Here is an 18,862-nt window from a genome sequence, read left to right as displayed (position 1 = left end):
CACCTTTGCTCCTTTAAAAACTCGAACCATCTCCTTCTCTCGCCCTGCCCCCTGGTACAATGACCATCTGCGTTTCATGAAGGCAGCCTCTCGCAAACTTGAGCGTAGGTGGCGTCTTTCCGGCCTAAATGTACATTATCAGGCCTGGAGAGATTACTTATCTGATTATAAGGTTACTATAGAGTCTGCTAGATCCACCTACTTCTCTCACATCATTGAAAATCACCAAAACAATCCCAGACATCTTTTCTCCACCATCAACAGACTGCTCAAGCCAAACTGCCCCACCACATTACCTGCCTCATCACAACTTTGCAACACATTCTTAGATTTCTTTAGTTCTAAGATTGACAACATCCGGCATCACATTCTCTCCACTACGGATATAATTTCCACACCTCCTCCCTCCTCATCCAACTTCTCTGGTTCCCGTCTCTCCAGCTTCTCTCTTCTTGACTCAGCATCCCTAAACAAACTAGTTACGCGCATGAAACCCACCACATCTATTTTAGATCCCATTCCCACCACTTTATTCCAGTCCTGTTTCTCTTCTCTCTGTCCCATTGTCCTCAATATAATACATGAATCCTTGAGCACCGGCATTGTACCAACGGTCCTCAAAACTGCTGCTATTACCCCAGTGCCAAAGAAGCCTAACATGGCTCTCGACAATCTTAACAACTTTCGCCCCATCTCCAACTTACCCTTTCTCTCTAAAATTCTAGAACGTGCTGTCACACTTCAGTTACATAACCACCTCATGACAAACAACCTTTTCGAACCCCTCCAATCTGGCTTCCGTCAACTTCACAGCACAGAAACCGCCCTAGTCAAAGTCACCAACGATCTCCTAATAGCTTCTGATTCTGGTTCTCTTTCCATACTCATCCTTCTTGATCTCAGTGCTGCCTTTGACACTGTTGACCATAACATCTTGCTTTCTCGTCTCGAGACTGTGTTTGGAGTCTCTGACACTGCCCTCAAATGGTTTAAGTCTTACCTCACTGATCGCTGTCACTTTGTCTCTCTCAATGGGTACAGGTCTGAAATTGGTCTTGTCAAGTCTGGTGTCCCTCAGGGCTCAATACTGGGCCCCTTGCTCTTCAGCATTTACATGTTCCCACTTGGTCAGCTTTTAAGATCACATGGCCTCAGCTTTCATTTTTACGCTGACGATACTCAAATATACATCCATACCAAACCCGACACTGATGTGGCTGTCTCTATTCTATCTAATTGCATCTCTGACATAAAAATTTGGATGACTCAAAACTTCCTTCATCTTAACTGTGACAAGACTGAAGTCATGCTTATTGGTACCCCCCATCAACTTCGTAAAGCCAGTCCTGTAACCCTGTCTGTAGATGGCTCTGTACTTGAGCTCCAATCAAAATTGAAAAACCTTGGGGTTATATTCGATTCTGGCTTAACATTCGACCCACATGTACAGCATACTGTCAAAACATCTTTTTTTCACCTTAGAAATATCGCAAGACTACGCCCTATGCTATCATTAACTGTGGCTGAAAAGCTGATCAACATATTTGTATTCTCTCGAATTGACTACTGCAATGCTCTGCTCCCTGGGGTATCTAAATCTACTCTGAACAAGCTGCAGTATGTCCAAAATTCAGCAGCCAGAATCCTGACCAGATCTAGTGCAAGTGTTCACATTACTCCTATCCTGGAGTCCTTGCACTGGCTTCCGGTCAAATTCCGCGTAGACTTTAAAATCCTCATGCTCACCTACAAGGCTTTACATGGCTTGGCACCTCAATACCTGTCTGAACTTTTATCGCCCTACTCCCCACCTCGCAACCTCCGCTCTTCAAATTCTGCCCTCCTTACTGTCCCCCAAGCCCGTCTACATTGTATGGGCGACAGGGCCTTCTCCTGCTATGCCCCCAAGCTCTGGAACTCCTTGCCCAAGGATATTAGAGAGTCACCTTCTCTAAACTCCTTCAAATCCAGACTCAAAACCCTCCTTTTCAGAAAAGCCTTTACTTAACTGGTTCCATTCTTCACCCCTCTGCTCTTCTTAATACCATCTTCCACGGTCTCCTCTATTGTTATTGTTGTATTGTTGTAATTATAATTGTGTCCTGTCTTGTGAAATTTTCTTATTTATTGTTGTAGTCTTCTTATTTATTGTTATTGTCATCCTGTAAAGCGCTTTGAGAAGCCACCTTTAAAGGCGCTATATAAAATAAAGTTTATTATTATTATTATTAAAGCAGCAATCACCCCGACAGCGAGAGAGACAAAGTGACAGAACTTTTCCACAGACCTGAGACGGGCCAGCGTCTAATTCAGGCCGTAAATACTCATAATGTCTACAACATTACGTATTTTAAATTACAGGTTTTATTCAGTAGTAAGTTTACTGTGACCCGAGATGAACCGGTGTCCAGTCCCAGTGTTGGGGTCCTTGCTCTGGGTCGCCTGAACCCCACAGTCACCTGGATAAGCGGGTCCGATGAGTCCCCGTGCTGTCGTGAGGAATTTACCTTCCCGAGGGGCTAAGTGCAGGTTGGGTCATTTAAAAAAAGTCATTTTTCACTCCCCGCTTCATTCCCCATTCGATTAAATTGACGAGTTGACTACCCCTTTGGAATAGTAGTCAGACTAGTGGGGAAAGGAAATGTATATAAGATCTCTCTCTCTGCATTAGAAACTGTCATCACACTGGAGAGAAGTTACACGTGTCCATACGCGCTTCTGACAGGAATCACAATAACAGCGCAGACCTTCCTCGCAGGGAAATTATAAAATCTACAGTTCGGACACCTACTCTGATATTCGATCTTAAATTAAGGTCTGCTTCCTTTAACGGTCTTGTGTCAGACGTGCTTCTGTGTTAAACGCACAAGGACAAAAAGAGCCCGGAGACTCCGATCAAGCGATGCGGCTGTGCTTTTCTCCCTTGGAAAGATCACGCATTCCACGAGGTAGGCAAGACCAAGCGTGCATGAGCGACCAGGAACCGCCTGTGTCGGATGAGCAAAAAAAAGCACTGCCCCGTGTGAGGATCGAACTCACGACCTTCAGATTATGAGACTGACGCGCTACCTACTGCGCTAACGAGGCTGGATGACACCAGAGCTCAAGTATGAACTCACACGATGTGGTTTAACATTAAACTGTCAGAGTCACACCATCCGTTGTAACAATAAATCCCAATCCGTCACTTAGGATCACAGCCATTCCGGAACAAACTGTTACTGGGAACAGCTGAACGAGTAAGCATTCCACTACACTTGTTGTATACGGCAAAGAAAAAATCTTGAACTTGGACTTTTGCTCTTTTGTGTTCTGCGGGGGGACTGGAGAGGCAGATACTGTCCCGGCTGTTAAAGACCGCAATCACTGTCAGTTGCACTAGAGGGCAGCAGAGCACTGTCCCTACATTATTCTCCATAAGAGAAGCGAGCCGTCTTTGGGGAGAAAGCTTTAGCCGTAAGAGGAAACGTCTCCTGACAGGAAAGACGGCTCCCGCTAACCATACGCGAGCTCCTCGTTAGTATAGTGGTGAGTATCCCCGCCTGTCACGCGGGAGACCGGGGTTCGATTCCCCGACGGGGAGATACATCATTTTCCTCAGAAAACCTACATGATGTTCCTTTTCCCTCTAATCTGTCTGCTCTTCCAAACGGGCCGCCCGTCACCTATCAAAAAATTTTTTCTCGTAGAAACATATTAAGTTGTTGTGCTCTTTTCATCTCCACTCTTAGCAAATCATCAGAGAAAACATACTGTCAGAAGTGGGATTCGAACCCACGCCTCCAGGGGAGACTGCGACCTGAACGCAGCGCCTTAGACCGCTCGGCCATCCTGACTGATGACATCACCCCCAGCCGGTCGCATGAGCCACCACGACCCCACTACTTTCCTCAAGTGTCACATTGGTGTTAGAAATACAGCGAGACTCCGGCATTCACATCTGTCGCAGTTTTATAAGCAAAAAAATGTTTATGAAGAAGGTGAAATACTGCTGTGTATTTTCCTCATTTTTAGCTGCCACAGCCAGTTATACACAATATGATAATATTGCAAATATCATATTATTTTCAGCTGCAAACAATTCCTTATAGTTATCACATTTCATCTTAATAATCCATATTAAGTGGATTTAAAGATGATAAACAGTAGGAAAACTGATTAAATGAAAACAATAATTTCAACAACAGCTAACGCTCCACGAGCGCCACCTAGCGATGGTCTTTGCTCAGTGAATCAGCGCTGCGGTACCGGCGCTGTGTGATGAGAAATGATGCGCGTTCTGAGTGGCGCTTTGTTCCTCTGCAGGCCGTTACTGAGGCGCCTCTCTGTTTTGGAGACCCAAAAGGCTTTTTTGTCCATCGTCTTAACCACTCGGCCACGACTACACGCACAACCCCTCCTTCTCCTGAACTGACAAGGGCTCGTTCCCGCATCATTTCCACTCCAACCCGCTCTCTTCGTGCTCAGTTTTGGGATTTCTATCTCTCTATACCGATAATCACCAGCGGATTCACTAAGAAAGCACAAAACGTATCGAAATAGCCTCACTGTTTCCTTTTAAGAGCTGTAGAAGTCAGAAGTTCCCGCGGGTTTAGATAAATTAAACTTGAATTGCCTTTTTTGAACTTCACCCATCAGATGGCTCATAAGAATCAAACGCACCTGCGACAGATTTGGCAGGAGAGAGGGGAAGGGTGGGCTCGTTGGTCTAGCCTAAACGATCGGCATGAGTCTCACTGGTCTGTGAACATGAGCCGTCTGTGTGTGAAGAAGACTGTGAAATTTGACACAAAGCTGTAGCTGACGGACTTAGTGCTGGTTTACAAGTTTTGGTGGTGGAGTTTATTATTTTAAAAATGTGAGCGGACACCGAGCATCATAGCAAGGGATCGAACCGTGTTTATCTCCTATTCGGTGTGGAAGTGAAGAACACGTGTGTGTGAGTGAACGTCTCACGCCCCAGTGTGAGCACGGGCCAAGTGAGAGGAAATGGTGTTTTCACCGGCTCTTGGAGGTGTAAAGACGCTCATAAACTGTTAGTGAGTAATATAAACTAATTAATGGTGAAGGAATTAATTTCAGTTTGTAGTCTATTTCTGTAGTTTCCGCTTTTGATGAAACCTGACTGTTGATTCACTTTTAAAGACACAACTACACTAACGAGGAGCGCTAACTAACACTAACTATTCGGCGTGGAAGTGAAGATCACGCGTGTATGTGAGTGAACGTCTCACACACCACATGTATTCTGTACCCAAAACAGCATTAATCCCTGCCACGTGTGAGAATCGAACTCACGACCTTCAGATTATGAGACTGACGCGCTACCTACTGCGCTAACGAGGCTGGACGGCAGCCAAGCTCCAGTATGAACTCACATGATGTGGTTTAACATCAAACTGTCAGAGCCACACCATCCGCTGTCACAATAAATCCCAATCTGTCATTGGACTCCAGAACAGCTTCTATCCCACTGCAGTGCGCGTCCTCAACAGCTAACTGCAGGGCCTCAGACTCAATGCATGTCCACACTCTGCTCTTTCTCATGGTCTACTATTTGTTTTTCTCACTACTACATACTTATTGTCCCAGAACATATTGATGGCTCTTGTTGTTATTTATTGTTTGTAATGTACTGTCTCCATTGTGTGGTTGTGTCTGTTGTTGTCCAGGGAGATCAGTGAGAATAAGAATCCCAATGTACATGTACATATGGCAATAAAGTTCCCTACTCCTTTAGTCTACTCGTTTCAACTGATTAAATGAAGACAATCGTCTCACCAACATCTACCGCTCCACGAGCGCCACCTAGCGATGGTCTTTGCTCAGTGAATTAGCGCTGCGGTACCGGCGCTGTGTGATGAGAAATGACGCGCGTTCTGAGTGGTGCCTTGTTCCTCTCCAGGCCGTTACTGAGGCGCCTCTCTGTTTTGGAGACCCAAAAGGATTTTTTGTCCTCCGCCTTAACCACTCGGCCACAACAACACCGCCTTCTCCTGAACTGACAAGGGCTCGTTCCCGCATCATTTCCACTCCAACCCGCTCTCTTCTGCTCAGTTTTGGGATTTCTATCTCTCTATACCGATAATCACCAGCGGATTCACTAAGAAAACACAAAAGGTAGCGAAACAGCCTCACTGTTTCCTTTTAAGAGCTGTAGAGTCTCTCCAGCAATCAGAAGTTCCCGCGGGTTTAGATGAATTAAACTTGAATTGCCTTTTTTAAGCTTCACCCATCAGATGGCTCATAAAAACGTATCTGTGACAGATTTGGCAGGAGAGAGGGGAAGGGTGGGGCGAGTCTAACTGCACTGGTCTGTCATGGTCTGTGAACATGAGCCGTTTGTGCGCAAAGAAGACTGTGAAATTTGACACAAAGCTGTAGCTGACGGGCTGAGTGCTGGTTTACAAGTTTCGGTGGTGGAGACACCTTCATCACTAGGAGTTTATTATTTTAAAAATGTGTGAGTGGACACCGAGCAAAATAGCGAGTGAACGTCTCACGCCTCAGTGTGAGCACGGGCCAAGTGAGAGGAAATGGTGTTTTCACCGGCTCTCGAATGTGTAAAGACGCTCATAAACTGTTAGTGAGTAATATAAACTAATTAATGGTGAAGGAATTAATTTCAGTTTGTAGTCTATTTCTGTAGTTTCTACTCTTGATGAAACCTGACTGTTGAGTCACTTTTAAAGACACAACTACACTCATGAGGAGCGCGTATTTACCGCTGAGCGAGATCTACACGAACTCACGACCTTCAGATTATGAGACTGATGCGCTACCTACTGTGCTAACAAGGCTGGACAGGAGCCAAGCTCCAGTATGAACTCACATTATGTGATTTAACATCAAACTGTCAGCCACACCATCCGCTGTCACAATAAATCCCAATCTGTCATTTCGGATCCCAGCCATTCCGGAACAAACTGTTCTCCCCCCTGTGCTCCGGCAAGCGGTACCGCGCTGATAAAACAAGGTCCACTGGACTCTAGAACAGCTTCTATCCCACTGCAGTGCGTGTCCTCAACAGCTAACTGCAGGGCCTCAGACTCAATGCATGTCCACACTCTGCTCTTTCTCATGGTCTACTATTTGTTTTTCTCACTACTACATACTTATTGTCCCACAACATATTGATGGCTCCTGTTGTTATTTATTGTTTGTAATGTACTGTCTCCATTGTGTGGTTGTGTCTGTTGTTGTCCAGGGAGATCAGTGAGAATAAGAATTCCAATGTACATCTACATATGGCAATAAAGTTCCCTACTCCTCTAGTCTACTCGTTTCAGATACACAGAAGATAAGAAGTGAGTTTGATATGTCTTCGTATTATCACATAATAAAGACTCCCTGTCAGATAAAATGAAACGACAGACGTGCAGCCCAGTCTGATAGAAATGCAAATATTAATTGACATGTTATTTGGATTCACCAAAAGGAAAAACACACCCGTAGTCGGCAGGATTCGAACCTGCGCGGGGAGACCCCAATGGATTTCTAGTCCATCGCCTTAACCACTCGGCCACGACTACACGTCCATTCTCCCCTTCTCCCGAACTGACACCGGCTCGTTCCCGCATCATTTCCAACCCAAAGTCTCTCTGCGTGTTTAATTTGCTATTTCTATCTCTCGATATCGATAATCACCAGCGGTTTGGCTGCAGATGTTTGGATGTACAACTACTGCTCCTCCACAGACGCTACTAACACGTTCGGAGAGGATTATTTCAGCTTCTGTTTTGAGTTTTAAAACGCGTTAAGAAGTCCTTTCGACAGAGCACGGGCCAGGTGAGAGGAAATGGTGTTTTCACCGGCTCTCGGATGTGTAAAGACGCTCATAAACTGTTAGTGAGTAATATACACTAATTAATGGTGATGGAATTAATTTCAGTTTGTAGTCTATTTCTGTTGTTTCCGCTCTTGATGAAACCAGTCAGTTGAGCCACGTTTAAAGACACAACTACACTCACGAGGAGCGCGTATTTACCGCTGAGCGAGATCTGTTCACTGTGAGGAGACAATTCCCCTCAGGGCTGATCTTTTAGGTTTCAACGTTTAGTTCATCTTCATCATTTTTTTTTTGCAGGAGATTGTTCTAACTCAGATTTTCGAAAAACTTCTAAAAGTTGCCCGACTGCCCCTTTGGAAAGGAGATGTATATAAGATCTCTCTCCCTGCTTCAGAAACTGTCATCACACTGGAGAGAAGTTACACGCGTCCATACGCGCTTCTGACAGGAATCGCAACAACAGCGCAGTGAAAACAAATGGCGTTTTCACCTGCTTAATTGCATGTTATTGTTGGAAAATGCAAATGAACGGAATTCGTTATTCTTCTGATATGAGTTTAAACAAACGATTAATTGTAAGTAAAGTCAGGTTAGTAGAACCCCACACTCACCTGGATGAGCGGGTCCGATGACTCACCGCGCCTTCGTGAGGAATTTATCTTCCCGAGGGGCTAAGTGCAGGTCGGGTCATTAAAAAAAAAAAACATTTTACACTCTCCGCTTCATTCCCCGTTTGATGAAATTGAGTGTTTCTGTTTACTGTGCTACTGAATAAATTTCATGAAGAAAAATGACGGTACGAGGAAAACAGCGCATTCATTCACGTTCATTCCAGGTGAACTAAATTTGGAAACTTCAGAATATCAGAAAACTTGGTACTGCTAAATAACTACCAGTTGTTTATTGACGCTCATGAACACTCAGTAAGTAACTAAGAGCGCTTGGTTTCATCCTTTAAGCTTCATTGTTTTCAGGAGTTCATCTTCAATTTTTGGCTGGAGATTGTTATAATAAATACAGAATGATTTTTAAACAAAATCACATTCAGGCAGATTTTCAAAACCTTTTAAGAGTTGGCGGGTTTCACCTTTGGAGTAGCAGTTAGATTAGTCGAAAAAAGGAAATTCGTATAACATCTCCACATTTTCATTCTCATTTCTGAGAAGAATCATATTAACAGTCTGAATTGTAAACGACCTCGTTAGTATAGTGGTGAGTATCCCCGCCTGTCACGCGGGAGACCGGGGTTCGATTACCCGACGGGGAGACGGGTATCTTTTTAACTACCTCACTTAAAAAAAAACAACGTGTGTTTAAAAGTTAATCCGAATTTTTTATTCCTTTTTTATTCATCCGAATAATTTACCTGTAAATGCATTTTAAAGACCCCGACTTGTGAAATGTTTCACAACCTCAACATAAACGTATCAGTAAGCACATAGTTTTTTCTGACGCTCTGGGTTTTGATTGATGCGCAATTATGCACCATCTTGAACACTCACTGAAGTTTACTGCGAAAAACCCGTATCTGACCATAGGAAGCAGAACAGCACAGTCTCCAGTTACCCAGACTGTAAGCACAGCAAAAAAAAAGCTTTGTCTTCGGTCAGTGAATCAGCGCTGCGCTACCGGCGCTGTGTGGTGAGAAATAACGCGCGTTCTGAGTGGCGCCTTGTTCCTCTCCAGGCCGTTACTGAGGCGCCTCTCTGTCAGCCGACATTATCAGCAACCGGTCGAATTCAAGCGGAGGATCACGAATGACGAGATCTGTGACACAGAGAGACTCCCTCTCAGATAAAATGATACGACAGACGTGAAGCCCAGTCTGACAGAAATTGAACTGGTAACAGAGATGTTATTTGAATCTACCATAAGGAAAAACAAACAGACACCCGTAGTCGTATTCGGCGTGAAAGAGAAGAACACGTGTGTGTGTGTGAGAGTGAACGTCTCACGCCCCAAGAGCCCAAAACAGCATCGAGTGTAGTTTTTCTTCTGGTAAATCCAAATAATATATTTTTTTCTATTATTGTAGGAAGACATACCCAGCCCTCCTCGGTAGTACACCAGAGCGAGTGTCATGAGGTTATAGCCAGGTGCTGCAGCTGACAGGCTGATTGCTGGTTTACAAGATCTGGTGGTGGAAACACCTTCACCACTCGGAGTTTATCTGCTGCTCTCATGTATCATTATTTTAAAAACGTGTGAGTGGACACCGAGCATCATAGCGAGGGATACAACCGTGTTTATCGCGGACTAAACATCTCGTATTCGGCGTGGAAGTGAAGAACACGCGTGTGTGTGAGTGAACGTCTCACGCCCCATCCGTGAAGAGCCCAAAACAGCATTGATCCCTGCCTCGTGTGAGGATCGAACTCACAACCTTCAGATTATGAGACTGACGCGCTACCTACTGTGCTAACGAGGCTGGACGAGTGCTGAGTTCCAGGTCGTGAAAAAATGAACGTTATATATATGAACATTATTTCCGTGTGACTGTCGTATCTCAGACCATATTCCCCCAAAAGATTAAAACGCCGGGCTGAAGAAAAGGGAAGATCTCATCTTCATAACTCACCGGTAAAGAGACCAGAACACCACGCGAAGTCATATAAAGCGCATTAAACTGATGACCACAAAACTCTGAAACGTACATCAGGCAAACAACGTTCAGAAATGGAGTAAAAAGCAAGAGGGAGTTATGACCAAGCAGTCTGAGTGTGGATCGTGTCGTGGGTGACGGGGGAAAAGTGTCTCCCACTTTCATCATTCCATCCCGAGCGTGTCTGTCCTCTCTAGTACATAGAGCGCAAAAGCTGGAGGATGCGGGCATCGATCCCGCTACCTCTCGCATGCTAAGCGAGCGCTCTACCATTTGAGCTAATCCCCCCCGCTCTGTAAAAGATTAGGCTCCCTACCGTCCACACTAAATCCCTCACGAGTCTTCTCGCACACTCGTGAAAAACACACTTGAACTCAACGCCCTCGCGATCTTTCTGGCTCGTTGGCTTGGGTTTGCTATTCGGTTGCGAGAGGTCCCGGTCTCAAATCTTGTCTTATTCCATGATTACAAAACATACATCCAGCTCTCCTCGTATTTTCTGCTTTTACGAAACGACTCCTGACACACTGCCTCACCGGTAAAGAGACCAGAACACCACGCGAAGTCATATAAAGCGCATTAAACAGATGACCACAAAACTTTGAAACGTGTGTCAGGCAAACAACGTTCAGAAATGGAGTAAAAAGAAAGCGTTGAGTTATAACTAAGCAGTCTGAGTGTGGATCGAGTCGTGGGTGACGGGGGAAAAGTTTCTCCCACTTTCATCATTCCATCCCGGAGCGGATTAGAAAGGAGACAGAAATGAAACCGGTTTCCCTCTGAGCGTCTTCCAGGCTGTAACACGTGCGCTGCCTGTTCACGGGCGACGTGGCGGACTGACCGCTGTGGCCACCAGGTGTCGCCAAACACAAGAGAGCACAGGAATGGACGAGCCAGAGCTCAGTATCTGGTGTTTCCTCTTCGTTTCTTAGTTTCTGTTCGTAACAATAGTGCGTGTAGGAGAAATGAAAGTAAGAAATTAGTTGTTAAATACATTTAATGTTTCAAAATATCTCATGGTATTAATGAACAATTTCAGTTCATTTAAGTGATTCTACCTTGTGATAATCATGATAATACAGTTACACAGTGTATCAAATACTGTGTTGATATTTGTGTTCCAAATAAAAGAATTAAGTCAAAAACCATGGTTCAAGAATATAATCAAAGCCAAGCTGAAGGAGCGGTCTGTGGCCTTCAACTCTGGAGACCCTGGGCTGTACAGGAAAGCCAGGTGTGACCTGGAGAGGGCCGTCAGACATGCGATAAGGGAGTACAGAGACAGGCTTGAATCACAATGTGGGGGCATTAACACAACGCACCTCTGGAATGGCCTGAGGGCTAGCACTTATTATAAAGGACTAATGGGTGTTAAAACACCAGCTGATGATTCACTGCCTGACCAACTAAACAACTTGTATGCCAGGTTTGATGCTCACAACACGGACCCTTCACCCAGAACGCCCAGTGAGCCTGGGGAGTTTGTGCTGCAGCTGTCTGAACAGGAGGTACGGAGAGCTTTCGGAAAGGTGGAGCCACGCAAGGTTGTCGGCCTGATGGCCTCCCCCCCGTGTTTAAAAGGCAGGCGGAGCACAGCTGGCCCCTGTCTTCACTGTAATATCTAACACGTCACTATCCCTGTCTACTGTCTCACTGTGCTTCAAGAGAACTACTATCGTGCCCCTGCCTGAGGCAACCAAGGTGTCATGTCAGAATGCCTACCGCCACTCACCTCAGTAGTCATGAAGTGCATGGAGAAACTGGTGAGGGGACACATCAACAGTATTGTCCCGGACTCCCTGGACCCCCTGCAGTTTGCTTATAGGAATAATAGGTCAGTGGCCAATGCCGTCTCTCTGGCCCTTCACACCACCTGGACAAGAGGAGCACCTGTGCCAGGATGTTATTTATTGACTTCAGCTCAGCCTTCAACACAACTGTGCCAGGCAGGCTGGTGGTCAAGCTCAGGGGTCTGGACCTCAACAACTCCATCTGCAACTGGGTCCAGAGAACACTGCTGCCATCCTCACTAAAGCCCACCAGCGCCTTCACTTCCTGAAACAGTTAAGGAAGTGGAGGATGAGCAAGACAACACTCACCAATCTTTACCGTAATCCGATTGAGAGTGTCCTGCCTGGTGGTGTTGCGGTGTGGTATGGCGGAGCCACAGGACAGGACAGAACAGCCATACAGAGGGTTGTGAGGTCTGACCAGAAAATCACTGGGACCGAGCCACCCTCCATCGACCAGATATATCTCGACTGCTGCCACATCTGGACTCAAACTATGCTTCGGGACCCATTTCACCTGGGCCACGATCTGTTTTCACCCCTTGGTTCTGGTAGATGGATTTTGAATAGATTCAAAAACAGTTTCTTCCCCCAAGCAGCCCGCATCTTAAACAGCTCATATTCGCACCTGCACTGTAAGGTACTGCGCTGTCTGCACTGTGTGCTGTCTTGGCTGTATCAAAACGTCTATTGTCTCATTTATTGTCCATGTCTGTTTGTCTTTTGTGCCTATTTTTTTTCTCTACTGTTACTGGCTACAGCTAAACGAGTAAGCATTCCAATACACTTGTTGTATATGGTAAATAAAAAATCTTGAATCAAAAATTCATAAACGATTTCAGCAGCTTGCTCTTTATTACGTGGCACCCACGTTTTATATTGCTCACAGTCATGTACAGTATATACATATTCGTATGATGTATACTGTGTATATATAGTATATGTATGCATATGTATATGATGTATACTGTGTATATGTATGTATATGTATATGATCTTTTCTCATATACGAGTGTGATTTGGGCTTGAAACATGTCATCTGGTAATGTAGCGAACAGCCGGCGATACCGGACAGCCCTTCCCTCCTGTGAGTCCTGTTGAAGCTCTGCTGTTCTGTACCCTCACCCGCTGTGTGCTCGGCACTAACTGTATTATGTAATAATGGGTTGAAAGGGACAACTTCTGACGTGGATTTTATTAAGATTGACACCTGTGTGTTAGAAAATAAATAATCTATAAAAAACATCGCAGACGTTCTACTGTTTTAACAGCTTTCCCGTGGAAGGGTGAAGTTACAGTTCTATAAATTGAAAATGTGGTGGTGATATGTCACAGCAGTCAACGCAAAATCCTCATAACATTTTCAGTGAGACAGAAGTCTGTCCTCTTCAGTACAGAGAGCACAGAAGCTGGAGGATGCGGGCATCGATCCCGCTACCTCTCGCATGCGAAGCGAGCGCTCTACCATTTGAGCTAATCCCCCTCGCTGTGCTGGTGATCAGCTCCCACCCGTGCACACTAAATTCCTCTCGAGTCTTCTGTGCGATCGCGCACACGTGAAAAACACACTTGAAATCACAACACTCACGATCTCTCTGGCTCGTTGGTCTAGGTTTGCTTTTTAGTTGCGAGAGGCCCCGGTCTCTAATCGCGGACAAGCCCCGTCTTATTCCATGATTACAAGAACATACAACCAGTTCTCCTCGTATTTTCTGCTTTTATGAAACGACTATAGTAGCACAGCAGAGCGCGTATCGTCATCACGCCTCGCTCAATGTGAGGTTATAGCGAGGTGTTTTAGCTGGTGGGCTGTCTGCTGGTTTACAAGAACGGTTGTGAATAGATCTTCACTGCTCGGACTGTTGGTTCAGTTGGTCAGAGCGTGGTGCTAATAACGCCAAGGTCACGGGTTCGATCCCCGTACGGGCCAGTGTGTTTCATTTTCACACGCCCACTATTTCTTAGTCTACTGACGCAGAAATACACATCATGATGAAAAGACGACCTATGAATCAATCAGAATTACTTCCACTTCTCTTTAGTGGTGGAAATCGCAGAAATTAACGGAATTGTTTGTCTTCAGATGAACTTCTCAAAAGAGTCTCCCGCGTGACAGGCGGGGATACTCACCCCTATACTAACGAGGAGCGGGAGCTCTGTTTCCTGTCAGGAGACGTTTCCTCTCGGGGCTGATATTTCAGGATTTGGCTTTCATTTCGATTATCTTCAGAACGTGTTCCCAGCTGTGGTACCGCTACTGCTCCTCAACAGACGCAACTAACACGCTCGGAAACGATTATTTCAGCTTCGGTGTTGAGGTTTAAAACGCGTTAAGAAGTCCTTTCGACAGAGCACCGGCCAAGTGAGAGGAAATGGTGTGACGCTCCTAAACTGTTAGTGAGTAATATAAATTAATTAATGGTGAAGTAATTAATTTCAGTTTGTAGCCTATTTCTGTTGTTTTCGCTCTTCCTGAAACCAGTCAGTTGAGTCACTTTTAAAGACACAACTACACTCACGAGAAGCGCGTATTTACCGCTGAGCGAGAGATCTGTTCACTGTCAGGAGACATTTCCTCTCAGGGCTGATCTTTTAGGTTTCCACGTTTAGTTCATCTTCATCTTTCTTTTTGGAGGAGAAATCGCAGAAATTAACGGAATTGTTTGGTCTTCGGATGAACTTCTAAAAAGATTCTCCCGCCTGACAGACGGGGATACTCACCCCTATACTTTTTGGAGGAGATTGTTATAAGAAATACGGATTAAAAAATTCAAACATTCTAACTCAGATTTTCGAAAAACCTTTAAAATTGACCGACTGCCCCTTTGGAAAGGAAATGTATATAAGATCTCTCTCCCTGCTTCAGAAACTGTCATCACACTGGAGAGAAGTTACACGTGTCCATACGCGCTTCTGACAGGAATCGCAAGAACATTCTATGAATTGATTACTTAGATACGTGTCCAATAACATGACGTTTCTTCTTACGGGTGAGTAATTACAAGAGTTTGAGCCCCGTTCATGGTGAAATGTTAAACAATCGGCAATCTGTGCAGGAAAGAAGCCTCTCTAAAAAGAGCACCGGGGCACAAGCTTGTCTTTAATCCCAGTGAAGGTTTGGGGGTTCAGAGAATAAATTGTGTTGGCGCTTGTAAAGGTGCACTAAAGAAAAAAATCTGAGATGAAGCGCTACAGATGCACTTACATTTAGCGCACTGCTGACACAACTGTAGCCTCTACGCGAAACCGAAAATTGACTGAAGGATCCTCACGAAGCTCTATCATTTATCAGTGTTAATTAATTTACTGATCAGATGAACTGAAATGTTCTGATTCACAGCTCCTGCAGTTCGTGCTCAGGGCTGAGCTCGCGAGATGCGCTCTCTTCGTGATTAAGTTGGTGTATTTCTATTTATTTATAAAGATTAAGTAAAGCTGTGCTTGTCAGGAGTGGGATTCGAACCCACGCCTCCAGGGGAGACTGCGACCTGAACGCAGCGCCTTAGACCGCTCGGCCATCCTGACTACTGATACAGCTGCCGGCCGGTCCCATGAGCCACCGCGACCCCAGTACGTTCCTAGTGTCACACTGGTGTTAGAAATACAGCGAGACTCCGGCATTCACATCTGTCGGAGATGCGCTGGGTTTTATAAGCAAAAAAATTGTTTATGAAGAAGGTGAAATACTGAAAAACTGCTGTGTATTTTCCTCATTTGTAGCCACCACTGCAGGCTAATAACAATATGCAAACGCTGCAAACAATTCCTAATAGTTTCCAAACTATAAGGCAAACAATTCCCATATAACAATTCCTTATATATTCACACCTGAAGAAGGCTCCACAGCCGAAACGTTGTGTTTTCTTTCTTCCTTTTTTTCACCATGGAATAAACCTATTACTTGTTCCTTATAGTTACAACATTTAATCTTAATATTCCATATTAAGTGGATTTAAAGATGATAAACAGTAGGAAAACAGATTAAATGAAGACTCAGGAAAACTCAGCTGCAGATGCTTTCCTCACGGGGTGTGTATCTCTCCCGCCCTGAATTAGACGCTGGCCCGTCTCAGGTCTGTGGAAAATCTCCACAGTCTGACTTGCTCATGGTCAGGGGCAAGTAAGTGAGCCCTAGTGGCCTAATGGATAAGGCACTGGCCTCCTAAGCCAGGGATTGTGGGTTCGAGTCCCATCTGGGGTGTCTTGTTTTAAGAGCTCTGCGATGAGTGAACAACTTGACTGTGTATGTTAATAAACTTTATTTGATATAGCACCTTTAAAAGTGGCTTCTCAAAGCACTTTATAGAATGACCACAACAATAAATGTCCACGTGGGTTCAATCCCCACTCCTGGTAGACTCTTGTTATGAACTTGAGTTCTTAATCCACTTCATATGAGGTGCCAAGCCATGCAGTCTTATAGGCGAGCATGAGGATTTTAAAGTCCACACAGAATTGGACAGGAAGCCAGTGCAGGGACTCCAGGACAGGAGTAATGTGATCACTTGCACTAGACCTGGTCAGGATTCTGGCTGCTGAGTTTTGGACATACTGGAGTTTGTTCACTGTGGATTTAGATACCCCAGCGAGTGGAGGGTTACAGTAATCGGTTTGGGAAAACAGAAAGTAGTTCATTGCAGTTTGTAGTCTGTTTCTGTTATTTCTGCTCTTGATGAAGAACAGACGCAGGTGGGAGCGTCTCTCTGAGGAAGAGTCCCGTCACCCTGCAAGAGAGAAGACCAGTCGATCAGATGTGCTCTGACACGGCAACATGAGGAAAGCTGTGTCAGGAGTGACACAGAGGGATTCTCTATCAGATGAAATGGTACACTAAACACGACTTTCACGACTTGTGAAAAGTATCACAACCTCTACATAAACGCATCTCGTGTCTCCCTGACAGCAGAGCACAGTTCCTACATTATTCTCCATAAGAGAAGCGAGCCGTCTTTGGGGAGAAAGCTTTAGCCGTAAGAAGAAACGTCTCCTGACAGGAAACACAGCTCCCGCTCAATGCCATACACAAGCTCCTCGTTAGTATAGTGGTGAGTATCCCTGCCTGTCACGTGGGAGACGGGGGTTTGATTCCCTGATGGGGAAGTGCAACATTTTTCTCAGAAAATCTACATCAGTGGTTCTCAAACTGTGGTACGCGTACCGGCAGTGGTACGTGGAGTGCCGCCAAGTGGTACGCCAAATGACCCTGGAACTGTGTCGTGTGCGCTGAAAAATCGGGACGGGTTTTCATATTTTGTATTTTAATACGTGTCGAATACGCAGCCTACGTACTACGATACAGTGCGCGCTAATACCTCAGTGGACACAAGAGATACTCTGTAATTCTATACCACTCTGTAGGAATGCGTGCTACGGATGCAAGTGACCAATTGTATTTAAAAAGAGCTACTGTATCTCCAGCAAATAGGGAGAAAGGAGAATGTGCGTGATTTTGGAACAATGCCAACGTTGTAAACACAGGAATGCATAGAAATACGTGCTACGAACGCAGGTAATCTTGTGAGCACAGGAAAGCGTGATAACAGAAAAATATTTAAGAACTGTTCTAATTTGAGAAAAATACACAGAGCGTCTCTGTGTTTCGCTCCCATGCGCATGAAATAAAAACTTTAGATAAATACGGAAATAAAAACGGAAACGCGGAAAAATGCAAGCTTGCGTATTGCTAAAGCAGGTAAGCTACACTATTTTTGAAGTACCTTATTTACCGTTGGCAAAAGAGCTGACACGTATTATGTGTAGAGAAAAAGCTGCTAAACAGCTCGACCTGCTGCCCCCCTCCCCCTGAAAGACACAGTCATTCATAGAATTATTGAAATGAAGGATTATATCAAATGTACACTGATAGAGCGCGTTAAGATGAGCAGATGTTTTTCACTGCAATTAGATGAGTCTGTAGTCGATTTGGCCAATTTGCTCGTTTACGTTAGATACGGGTTTGAGGGCATGTCTCATGAAGACTTTCTGTTCTGTAAACCGCTACCGACAGGAACTACTGGAGAGCACATATTTCAGCTTCTGAATGAATTTATCGAAGAGAACGGCCTCGACTGGATAAAATGCGTCTGAGTTTGTACAGATGGTGCTAGAGCAATGACAAGCAGACATAACGGTGTAGTTGCACGAATTAGAGAGGTTGCTCCAGAAATTAATATACGCATTACAACATTCACCGCGAGAGCTTTGCCATCAAGAAAATGCCTGACGATTTAAAATCTGTTAGACTCTGTTGTGAATTGTATCAAGGCTCGAAAAATTAATTCACATCTGCTTTGCTCAACTAAACAGGCTCACCTCTCTCACTGAAATGGTGCTTTTTTATTAGTTGTTGTTAATGTTTTTTTTCTGTAAAACACTTTGAGAAGCCACCTTTAAAGGTGCTATATAAAATAAAGTTTATTATTATAATATTTATTATATGTACATGTGAGTGTGTGTGCACGCGCGCTCATGTTGGTCATTGAGAATTTCTGGGGTTCCTATGAGATGATGACTTGTAGGTGGTACTTGGATGCTTTGGTTGGATTAGGGGTGGTACTTGGTCCAAAAAGTTTGAGAACCACTGATCTACATGATTTTCCTTTTCCCACTAATCTGTCTGCTCTTCCAAACGGGCCGCCCGTCACCTATCAAAATATTTTTCTCGTAGAAACATATTAAGTG

The 18,862-nt window shown here is 44.7% G+C and overlaps 11 non-coding genes across 11 annotated transcripts; 3 read left to right on the top strand and 8 right to left on the bottom strand.

Annotated features, from left to right (window-relative positions):
• Positions 1-3,014: 3,014 nt before the first annotated feature.
• On the bottom strand, positions 3,015-3,087 carry trnam-cau (transfer RNA methionine (anticodon CAU)). The gene has a single exon. It is a non-coding gene; the product is annotated as a tRNA-Met (tRNA).
• A 424-nt stretch (positions 3,088-3,511) lies between these two features.
• trnad-guc (transfer RNA aspartic acid (anticodon GUC)) lies at positions 3,512-3,583 on the top strand. The gene has a single exon. It is a non-coding gene; the product is annotated as a tRNA-Asp (tRNA).
• Positions 3,584-3,753: 170 nt separating this feature from the next.
• trnal-cag (transfer RNA leucine (anticodon CAG)) lies at positions 3,754-3,836 on the bottom strand. Its single transcript has one exon. It is a non-coding gene; the product is annotated as a tRNA-Leu (tRNA).
• A 1,437-nt stretch (positions 3,837-5,273) lies between these two features.
• trnam-cau (transfer RNA methionine (anticodon CAU)) lies at positions 5,274-5,346 on the bottom strand. The gene has a single exon. It is a non-coding gene; the product is annotated as a tRNA-Met (tRNA).
• A 2,104-nt stretch (positions 5,347-7,450) lies between these two features.
• On the bottom strand, positions 7,451-7,532 carry trnas-aga (transfer RNA serine (anticodon AGA)). The gene has a single exon. It is a non-coding gene; the product is annotated as a tRNA-Ser (tRNA).
• A 2,612-nt stretch (positions 7,533-10,144) lies between these two features.
• Positions 10,145-10,217, bottom strand: trnam-cau (transfer RNA methionine (anticodon CAU)). The gene has a single exon. It is a non-coding gene; the product is annotated as a tRNA-Met (tRNA).
• A 389-nt stretch (positions 10,218-10,606) lies between these two features.
• On the bottom strand, positions 10,607-10,679 carry trnaa-agc (transfer RNA alanine (anticodon AGC)). Its single transcript has one exon. It is a non-coding gene; the product is annotated as a tRNA-Ala (tRNA).
• Positions 10,680-13,591: 2,912 nt separating this feature from the next.
• Positions 13,592-13,664, bottom strand: trnaa-cgc (transfer RNA alanine (anticodon CGC)). Its single transcript has one exon. It is a non-coding gene; the product is annotated as a tRNA-Ala (tRNA).
• Positions 13,665-14,037: 373 nt separating this feature from the next.
• Positions 14,038-14,111, top strand: trnai-aau (transfer RNA isoleucine (anticodon AAU)). The gene has a single exon. It is a non-coding gene; the product is annotated as a tRNA-Ile (tRNA).
• Positions 14,112-15,623: 1,512 nt separating this feature from the next.
• On the bottom strand, positions 15,624-15,706 carry trnal-cag (transfer RNA leucine (anticodon CAG)). Its single transcript has one exon. It is a non-coding gene; the product is annotated as a tRNA-Leu (tRNA).
• A 603-nt stretch (positions 15,707-16,309) lies between these two features.
• trnar-ccu (transfer RNA arginine (anticodon CCU)) lies at positions 16,310-16,382 on the top strand. Its single transcript has one exon. It is a non-coding gene; the product is annotated as a tRNA-Arg (tRNA).
• Positions 16,383-18,862: the final 2,480 nt, after the last annotated feature.

This window comes from Lepisosteus platostomus, chromosome 6, assembly GCF_059453375.1.
Source record: "Lepisosteus platostomus isolate fLepPlt1 chromosome 6, fLepPlt1.hap1, whole genome shotgun sequence".
Taxonomy (NCBI): Eukaryota; Metazoa; Chordata; class Actinopteri; order Semionotiformes; family Lepisosteidae; genus Lepisosteus; species Lepisosteus platostomus.
This window is presented reverse-complemented; position numbering and strand designations above follow the sequence as displayed.